At 40.9% G+C, this 10,857-nt stretch overlaps 1 protein-coding gene across 1 annotated transcript in view; it reads right to left on the bottom strand.

Annotated features, from left to right (window-relative positions):
• The window catches only part of LOC106599985 (fizzy-related protein homolog), a 36,317-nt gene extending 35,667 nt beyond the window's left edge, over positions 1-650 (bottom strand). The window contains exon 1 of the mRNA XM_014191315.2: positions 489-650. The gene's annotated coding sequence lies outside the window, so the exon portion shown is untranslated. The remainder of the gene's footprint in view (positions 1-488) is intronic.
• Between the last annotated feature and the right edge of the window lie 10,207 nt (positions 651-10,857).

Raw genomic sequence — 10,857 nt, 5'->3', positions numbered from 1 at the left:
TCAAGGCAAGTGCTTCAATAGAGTTCTACTAAGTGTTTCATTATAAATGAAAAAAAGTAAATCAAGAATCTAGGCAACAATGCAGAAATCTTCTCCTGTTTTGGCATTGCTTACTGATGTTGTTCTCTCTAAACTAAGTCCAAGGGTCTATGTTACAATTTTAATTGGCAGAAAGACTAATGTTAGATCTCTAGTTCAAGAATGCCGGATAGCACCTTGAACTAGCTAGTCATATTATAGTTAAAGACTTGAGCCAATATGAAAGCCACTTTCAAACACCGTCAAAAAATACAATTATTCGACGACACTAAAGCCACTGATTGTAAAAAGCTAACTACAATTAACACGATAAAGCCATGCTAATCATAAATCACATAGCTGTTCCCTTCGCTGACCAGTAACGTTAGTACCGCGCTAACGTTAGCAACCTATCAATCTCCAAACGTTCGAACTTGTTTCTCACACCAACATTTTTCTAATTGACCTACCGTGCGGCGTGAAAGACTCTCAGTTATGCACTGAATCGGAGATTATTGTTTGTCTGGCGAGATTTATGTGGAGAAAAAATATATATATTCTTGATTCTCCAGCCCAGACTGAGACTGTTTTCACCAACAAACGCTTGACTGGGATTCGCAAAGGAACATGGGAAATACGCGGTGACGTCACTTTTTTTGAATCACACATTTTGCGTTGTCAAGGGAACAGACAGGCAGAAGTGATTCTGACGAGTCATGGGTAACTGCATACATGATGGGGTGTGTCTGAAAGTGGGTGTGTCAATTAGAAGTGGGAGGATCAACATAAGTAGGTGTAAAGAAAAGGAATCAGCTAATTGGGCAGATTTGTTGCCACTCAAGACAGTTTTTCGTGGCTGATTGGGCTGCATGACCAGTCAATTGTTGACAACTGTAGCATTTTAGTTAAGGCTAACCCGAACACTTTTCCTAGCCTTAACCTCATTCTCCTAATCTGCTGCTCATTCTACATAAACCCAACCCTTTTCCTAATGTTAAACTAATTCTCTTTAATTCTTCTAACCTGCCAAGTTATTTATCCTAACCTTCTATTCATTTTAGCTAAGCCTAACCCTTTTCCTGTCAATGCGCTAAATTGATATCAATAATGATCGCCATTGACTACACCACTGCTGTCATCCTTACCTCCAAGCGTTTATTCAAATTGGATCATCTTTGGATGCCACCAGCAGTTGCACCATTGGAAGACATAGCTTGGACCGTAGCCTACAAAAGCCTATTCCTGCTCTTTTCCCTAGATCAATCAAACACATTTGGTATGTCATCATTGTGGTCTCTGACTTAATGTCAGACTTGCTCATGTTGAATAAATTTAAACTTGCTCTATTTTTCAAAGCTGTTTGAATGTCATTGAGAAAACAGAGAAGTGTCAAAGATGTTTTTTTTTCGCAAGCATCCTTTCTGAATTTAAAATTAATCCTCGAGGTAATAATCACATTTTTCAAAAGTATCTAATCTGATTATAATATTTTTGCTGGTAATGTAACGGATTACAGTTTTTGCAATCGCTTACATGTAATCCGTTACTCTCCAACCCTGTATGGACAATACACTTCTGTCAATCAAATTCGACCCACAAAATCAATTTAGCAATGCCAGTATACCATAAACACGCTTCAAATACGAACTGTTCCATTTACAGTAATGAAAACCAATAGGCATACCAAGAAAACCATAATAGAATGTAGCATACCGAGATGTATGCATACGCAGGGGCATCATTTGGGTTCTTGCATTGGAATTATATTGAATTCTGCTTAAATCACGCTGTACCACAGTAAACATACGAGTAAAAAAAATGCTTTAGACCAAGAAGTGACAGGTTGAATGGCACGAAATCTCGCAGCGCTCTATCAGCACAATGGACAGTGCCCTACACACTTAGCCTGTTATGGCTAGGGGGCAGTATTTTCACGGCTGGATAAAAAACGTGCCCGATGTAATCTGGTTACCACTCCTACCCAGTAACTAGAATATGCATATACTTATTACATATGGATAGAAAACACCCTAAAGTTTCTAAAACTGTTTGAATGGTGTCTGTGAGTATAACAGAACTAATTTGGCAGGCAAAAACCTGACAAGGTTTCAGGCAGGAAGTGGCCTGTCTGACAAGGTGTCGTTCTTCTTGTCTCTGTTTATTGAAGAGTGAGGATCTTAGCTCTCCCGTGACACTTCCTACGGCTGCCATAGGGTCTCAGAAGGCGGTAAAAAGCTGAATCGTGGCTTTGCAGGCTCTGGCTGAAACAAAGTAGCGTTTGGGTAGTGGCTGGTTACAGTACTGTGAGACTCAGGCGCATGCCCGCGTCGACCGAATGCTTTGTTTTCTTTCCTCTGTTTAGCTAAAAGGAGATTCCCGGTCGGAATATTGTCGCTTTTTTACGAGAAAAATTGCATAAAAATGGATTTTAAACAGCGGTTGACATGCTTCGAAGTACGGTAATGGAATATTTCGATTTTTTTTGTCACGAATTGCGCCACCCTGATTTACCATTTCAGATAGTGTCTGGGACGCACGAACAAAACGCCGCTATTCGGATATAACGATGGATTATTTTGGACCAAACCAACATTTGTTATTGAAGTAGCAGTCCTGGGAGTGCATTCTGACGAAGACAACAAAAGGTAATCAAACTTTTATAATAGTAAAGCTGATATTGGTGAGTGCTAAACTTGCCGGGTGTCTAAATAGCTAGCCCGTGATGCCTGGGCTATGTACTTAGAATATTGCAAAATGTGCTTTCACCAAAAAGCTATTTTAAAATCGGACATATCGAGTGCATAGAGGAGGTCTGTATCTATAATTCTTAAAATAATTGTTATGCTTTTTGTGAACGTTTATCGAGAGTAATTTAGTAAAATGTTAGCGAATTCCCCGGAAGTTTGCGGGGGTATGCTAGTTCTGAACGTCACATGCTAATGTAAAAAGCTGGTTTTTGATATAAATATGAACTTGATTGAACAAAACATGCATGTATTGTATAACATAATGTCCTAGGGTTGTCATCTGATGAAGATCATCAAAGGTTAGTGTTGCATTTAGCTGTCTTCTAGGTTTTTGTGACATTATATGCTAGCTTGAAAAATGGGTGTCTGATTATTTCTGGCTTGGTACTCTGCTGACATAATCTAATGTTTTGCTTTCGTTGTAAAGCCTTTTTGAAATCGGACAGTGTGGTTAGATAAAGGAGAGTCTTATCTTTAAAATGCTGTGAAATAGTCATATGTTTGAAAAATGGAAGTTTTTGTATTTTAGAGGAGTTTGTATTTCGCGCCACGCCCATCATTGGATAATGGAGCAGGTGTTCCGCTAGCGGAACGTCTAGATGTAAGAGGTTTTAAAGCAAGATTTAGATTTTTTTTTTTAAACCCAGCTAGATTGTTTCAATCTTACCTTTTCAAATGAGTTGCAGCTTCCTTGATGCTGTGTGAAACTTCCTCAGTAATCTATCATTCCATTCTCCCGAAATCTTCTTATAAGATCCCCCTCAAATGCCAGTTGGATTAGCTGACCTTTCTTCGGGTGTATAGCATGTTTCTTCTGTGATACCTGAACACGTTTGTCAAAGTGGAAAATTCGTTGTCGCGTGTAGCTCACATGTAGCACGGATCAGCTATCTATGGAGGAGTGCTATGGAGGAACTGAGAATGTCGGAGAAAGAGAGGGACCCTGATGAAGAGCTTCTGCCCTGTCTGACAGATTGACTTTCACCCTGGCTGTAGGCCTACTATACAGTCGATGCACCCTTTGCTCAAGGCAAACTGACTTTTCTTACCAAACATCCAAAGCTGACTAGAGACACAATTATTTTCCCATCGTTCATTTGTCGTTCATTGATGACTCATATATTTTGTTAACAAGAGGACCACAATAGAAATACGTTTGTACACTTTTTTGTGTTATCCTGGATGATTTTCAATTGCATTGTATACACGTGGTTCTATTGTGTTTTTTAAATGGTCAAATAAATCATATCATATAAAACTATGGTGGAAGGAAACTCTCTCTCACCCATGTTTACACCAATCAAAGCTTTTTAACTTTAGTAGTACATGTAAGAATCAGTTAGCTAGCCAGCCTTTTTTCCTGTTCACTTGTGATAGCTATTGATAGTGATGCACAAGATAGGCCTTTTTGAAACATCGCCATCTTGTTAACCAGCCAGATTCAGTAGCTTGAAGCTGCCCCAAAAGTTTGAAAACACTATTCGAATTTTGCCCAAAGATTGCCAGTTCAGAATGGGAACCAGAGTGCCCGCCTCAGCTAACGCAATTCGATGCTAGTAACAATCACTTACCTTAATTGGCGGTTTATTTAAGCTGACCGCTTCTGCTCTCACATCCTGCTGCCGCTTGCTTCTACTGCTAGTATGTGTTTTCTTATTTTGCTCCCACCACCACCCCAGCCTTCACCTGTTAGGTTCTGTTATCCTGCTGAGGGGATTGGCATAGTTTACTGTGCTCACTGCTTGTAGGTAATTTTATATATTGACACTTTACTTGGGCAGTGAGCTACCCTGAAGGAGCAGAGCCTATATTGCATAAACTTGCATTATTCATTATTTAATAAATGGTTAAACATGTTTATTCTACGTGGTGTTTCATTTCTACACCTTGGTTCAAGAACATACATCTAGTGTAATATAATTACTTTGGCAGCGATTACAGCCTCGAGTCTTCTTTGGTATGATGCTACAAGCCTGGCACACCTGTATTTGGGGAGTTTCTCCCATTCTTCTCTCCAGATCCTCTCAAGCCCTGTCAGGTTGGATGAGGAGTGTTGCTGCATAGCTATTTTCAGGTCTCTCTAGAGATTTTAGATCAGGTTCAAGTCTGGGCTCTGGCTGGGCCACTCAAGGACATTCAGAGACTTGTCCCGAAGCCACTGCTGCAGTGTCTTGGGTGTGTGCTTAGGGTCATTGTACTGTTGGAAGGTGAACCTTCACCCCAGTCTGAGGACCTGAACACTCTGAAGCAGGTTTTCATTAAGGATCTCTCTGTATTTTGCTCCACCGTACACAGAAATGCTGATTTTAGGCAGCACTAAAAAGGCAGGGCAGGCCAGGGCTCATGTCTGGAGTATTCGTTGCAGTGTGTAATTCAGTGTAGCTTACAGTAGCTTGTTTTACACCATCCCAGCAGGTCAAAAGACTCAGGGCTGAAACAAAATCATTTGGGGCTACAGCTCCAAAACCTCGAGTCTGGTGATTGAAATATTATTAAAGTGACCAGTGTTCGTGAAGAGGGCACAACAAAAACCATTCCCCCTCAGGAGACTGAAAAAATTTGGCATGGGTCCTCAGATCCTCAAAAGGTTCTACAGCTGCACCATCGAGAGCATCCTGACGGATTGCATCACTGCCTGGTTTGGCAACTGCCCGGCCTCTGACCGCAAGGCACTACAAAGGGTAAGTGCTTACGCCCCAGTACATCACTGGGGCCAAGCTTCCTGCCATCCAGGACCTCTATACCAGGAGGTGTCAGAAGAAGGCCATAAGAATTGTCAAAGACTCCAGCCACCCTAGTCATAGACAGTTCTCTCTTCTCCCGCACGGCAAGCGGTACCGGAGTGCCAAGTCTAGGTCCAAAAGACAGCTTCTACCCCCAAGCCATAAGACTCCTGAACATCTAATCAAATGGCTACCCAAACTATTTGCATTCCCCCCCTTTTACACTGCTGCTACTCTCTGTTATTATCTATGCATAGTCACTTTAATACCTCCTACATGTACATATTATTCAACAAAAAGTTCATTTGTGGAATTTCTTTACTTCTTAATACTTTTGAGCCAATCAGTTGTGTTGTGACAAGGTAGGGGTGGTATACAGAATATATAATTGCCATAATTGGTAAAAGACCAGGTCCATATTACGGCAAGAACAGCTCAAATAAGCAAAGAGAAACGACAGTCCATCATTAGTTTAAGACATGAGGGTCAGTCAATTCGGAAAATGTCAAGAACTTTGAAAGTTTCTTGGAGTGCAGTTGCAAAAACCATCAAGCACTATGATGAAACTGGCTCTCATGAGGACCGCCACAGGAAAGGAAGACGCAGAGTTACCTCTGCTGCAGAGCATAAATTAATCAAAGTTAATTGCACCTCAGATTGCAGCCCAAATAAATGCTTCACAAAGTTCAAGTTCAGACACATCTCAACATCAACTGTTCAGAGGAGACTGCGTAAATCAGGCCTTCATGGTCGAAATGCTGCAAAGAAACCACTACTAAAGGACACCAATAATAATAAGAGACTTGCCAAGAAACACGAGTAATGGACATTAGATTGGTGGAAATCTGTCCAAATTTGCGATTTATGGTTCAAACTGCCATGTGTTTGTGAGACGCAGAGTAGGTGAACGGATGATCTCCGCATGTGTGGTTCCCACTGTGAAGCATGGAGAAGGAGGTGTGATGGTGTGGGGGTGCTTTGCTGGTGACACTGTCTGTGATTTATTTAGAATTCAAGGCACACTTAACCAGTGTGGCTACCACAGCTTTCTGCAGCGATACGCCATCCCATCTGTTTTGCTCTTAGTGAGACTATCATTTGTTTTTCAACAGGACAATGACCCAAAACATACTTCCAGGCTGTGTAAGGGCTATTTGACCAAGAAGGAAAGTGATGGAGTGCTGCATCAGATGACCTGGCTTCCACAATCACCCGACCTCAACCTAATTGAGATGGGTTGGGATGAGTTGGACCGCAGAGTGAAGGAAAAGCAGCCAACAAGTGCTCAGCATATGTGGGAACTCCTTCAAGACTGTTGGAAAAGCATTCCTCATTAAGCTGGTTGAGAGAATGCCATGAGTTTGCAAAGCTGTCCTCAAAGCAAAGGGTGGCTACTTTGAAGAATCTCAAATATATTTTGATTCAACACTTCTTTTTACGTGTTTATTCATGTTTTCACTATTTTTCTACAATATAGAAAATAATAAAAATAAAGAAAAACCCTTGAATGAGTAAGTGTGTCCAAACTTTTGACTGGTACTCTATATTGCCCTTCTTGGAGAGTTTTAGTTTATGTTGAAAGTTACCATTGCACACAAGCGATGAGGGCCGACGCTTCAAATGACAGACACAATTATTTACTGACAACTACTAAGTCCTTTACGACCTCAACCTAATTGAGATGGGTTGGGATGAGTTGGACCGCAGAGTGAAGAAAAAGCAGCCAACAAGTGCTCAGCATATGTGGGAACTTTTTCAAGACTGTTGGAAAAGCATTCCTCATGAAGCTGGTTGAGAGAATGCCATGAGTTTGCAAAGCTGTCCTCAAAGCAAAGGGTGGCTACTTTGAAGAATCTCAAATATAAAATATATTTTGATTTGTTTAACACTTTTTCAGTTACTACATGATTCCATATGTGTTATTTAAGAGTTTTGATGTCTTCACTATTATTCTACAATGTAGAAAATAGTAAAATAAAGAAAAACCCTTGAATGAGTAGGTGGGTCTAAAGCTTTGACTGGTACTGTATATTGGAAATTCATGTATACTGAGAGAGATTTGGACAATTATTCAAACAATCAATCTTTATTTAACATTGATTAATTATTGCAATAATGAGACTGGTCGACCCAACACTCTTGAGTGTTGGACCGAGAGCCTAACCTTTACAGAGGAATCGTGGTTCTAATATAGCTGACACTAAAATGTTTTGTCATGGCTGGTTGCACCCCTCTAATGCAGATCGGGGGGGATCATAAGCCATTTTTGGGTTAATCTCGTGGTTCATCTCGTGTACCTGGTGTTGTTTTAACCACCAACCCGATTAGTTTCCCAAATACAAGTGTCATGACGTTGGCCTGTGGGTAAGGTTTGTGACCCCCCCATAAACACCTTTCTCCCTTCCCCTCTCTCTCTGACCCTACTGAAGGACTTTTGAATAGCCTTTGTTAAATATAGAGAGTCTGGGAACATCAAACAAGTTGGGGGAAAGGAACCATATTTCGGTAACAGAACCAGTTGGAAATATGCGTTGGAACTTAATGAGTATGGATGTCAGTTCGGTTGTCATCTGAGACAGGACGACATAAACTGTACCTTGGAAAGTCTACACATTCTAGTTATCAGATTCACATGGAGATGTTGTGCAATTTAAATGTTTGATATTGAAACTGTTTTTTAGGAGTTTAAATGTAATTTTAGCTTCCAAATGAGAGAATTGGGTTTTCATAAGGAAAGAGCCCTGACCAATCAGTGGCCCGCCCCTGTGAAGAGACAGGGGTTATAAATGATGAAACACACCCTTCTCCCCTCGCCACTATATAAGTCAGTGACGAAAATTGAATCTGTCTGTTCCGGGTACGTGAGGTCTGCAGCCTCTGCGTTAAAAGGACACACATGTCAAGTACAGATCTAAGCCAACCTCGGCGTGAGCTTTGGTTGCAAATGGTATGAACTTTGAACCCTTATTCACTACAGAAATGATACTTCCTAGCCGTTGAGTTAGCAGCGGCAGCTGTAGACGTGGGCTAGGAAAGGACGGACGACGGATCCATTTTACCACCAGTGACATTCTTCCGAGGACTGGAAGATCTCTGTTGGCCAACACGGCCAGCATCTACGACCAACCTACCGAAGCTCAGCTCAGAGTAAATATTTATTGCATTTTCCTTTTCCAAATGGCCGGTAATTTAGAATGCATACGATATTGTATTTACAATGGCATAGCTGCTTTCTTCGTTCCTCAGTCTTCCCACTCTTTCATTCAAGCCCAACCCCCTTTCTTTGTGAAACAAGCCGCCATGCCAGTTTAGCCCACAAGGGCACATTCTCCTATCATTTCCTTGCAACCATATCTGTTTGTCTATGCATTTCTGTGAATTACTTAGATTAGTTAATAAATGATTTTAAAGACAATTGATGTATGGATGACTCATAGTGAAGACTGGGTTCGTGCAGATAACCAACAATTTACGACGTTTGGAATGAGATTGACGTGAGGTAAACTAACACATCATTAAAGGAGGCTAATCGATCAGATATTATAATATCTGAAAGTTATATTAGGAAAATTATAACTTTGTAATCTGAATATTTTCCTTGGTGCCCCGACCTTCTAGTTAATTACAGTTACATGATTAATCAGTTTAATAGCGTAATAATAATTACAGAGAGTTATTTGATAAACATGTCTTCCGTTTTAATGATGCCAAAGACACGACACAAGAATGATTAGAAACAATGAGGGATTGTTCTACTCCTAAACTATCTCTAGTAAATCCCATGTCCTTGATCATACGCCCAGATTAGCTGCAGGGAGCTAGTGTGGAGACCATAAAAACACAGCATTAGTAGAACAGAAATGTTTTACTATTTGTTAAGTATTAATTGTTAACTATTAATTATTTAAAAATCTGGTAAATTGTCACGACTTCCGCCGAAGTCGGCTCCTCTCCTGGTTCGGGCGACGTTCGGCGGTCGACGTCACCGGCTTTCTAGCCATCGCCGCTCCATTTCTCATTATTCCATTTGTTTTGTCTGGTTTCATACACACCTGGTTTTCATTCCATAATCAACTGCATGTGTTTAGTCCTCTGTTCCCCTCCATGTCTTTGTGTGTAATTGTTTATTGTTGAGGGTGGTATTTGTTACTTGTATTATTCCAGGCGTTGCAACTTTGTTTTTGATCGTATTTTGGCACTTGTTTTGTTATGTGCTGTATCATATTATTACCGGTATTAAAGTGTGCCTGTTATTTATACTCCGCTCTCCTGCATTTGACTTTGCCTCCATACACCTCTCCTGACATAAATATGTAATTTTTCTCTCACATTTCCCCCATTTTCAGATTTCTCTCAATTTAAAAAAAAATTACAAAGTTTCAAAAGACATTAAAAATATCATAAATATTTCTAAGTCAGAGTACATTTTTCATAATGTTGATACTGAGCATACTCCCATTGATCAGCATGGTAGAAATAACTATTTCCATCCCTATAGCGCCATCTGTAGGAACACTAATTAGCATATCTTGTTGGACAAATCCAGGTAGTGGCTCTCGGTGTCACACCCTGATCTGTTTCACCTGTCTTGTGCTTGTCTCCACCCCCCACCAGGTGTCTCCCATTTGTTCCCATTATTCCCTGTGTATTTATACCAGTGTCCTATCTGTCTGTTGCCAGTTTGTCTTGTCAAGTCAAGCCAAGCCAAGCAGTGTGTTTTTCCATGCTCCTCTTTTTCGTAGTTTCTGTTTTTCTAGTCCTCCCGGTTCTGACCCTTTGCCTGCCCTGACACTGTACCCGCCTGCCTGACCATTCAGCCTGCCCTCAAGCCTGCCTGTCGCCCTGTACCTTCTGGACTCTGACCTGGTTTATGAATTTCTGCCTGTCCTCAACCTGCCTCTTGCCTGCCCCTTGTTTTTCAATAAATATCAGAGACTCAAACCATCTGCCTCCGGTGTCTGCATCTGTGTCTCGCCCTGTGTCTCACATAAACCTGCTATACAGTGAGGGAAAAAGGTATTTGATCCCCTGCTGATTTTGTACGTTTGCCCACTGACAAAGAAATTATCAGTCTATAATTTTAATGGTAGGTTTATTTGAACAGTGAGACAGAATAACAACAAAAACATCCAGAAAAACGCATGTCAAAAATGTTAGAAATTGATTTGCATCACACAAGCACTGATATTAAACCCTTTCTCCAATTCTGAGTCTCCTCCTACACATCTGAACAGCCAATGCATCTCTGTTGCTAGACAGAACCTTAGTGATATCTGTTCTTCCTCACTTCATCTGACTTGACCTCTGCCCCAAAGTACTCACTCCCCCCAACTCAAAGCTGTCATGCTGTCTTCTCCTCCCAGAGGATC

This window comes from Salmo salar, chromosome ssa03 (assembly GCF_905237065.1).
Source record: "Salmo salar chromosome ssa03, Ssal_v3.1, whole genome shotgun sequence".
In the NCBI taxonomy this organism is placed as follows: domain Eukaryota; kingdom Metazoa; phylum Chordata; class Actinopteri; order Salmoniformes; family Salmonidae; genus Salmo; species Salmo salar.
The sequence above is the reverse complement of the archived record's forward strand: the minus strand, read 5'-3'. Positions and strand labels throughout refer to the sequence as shown.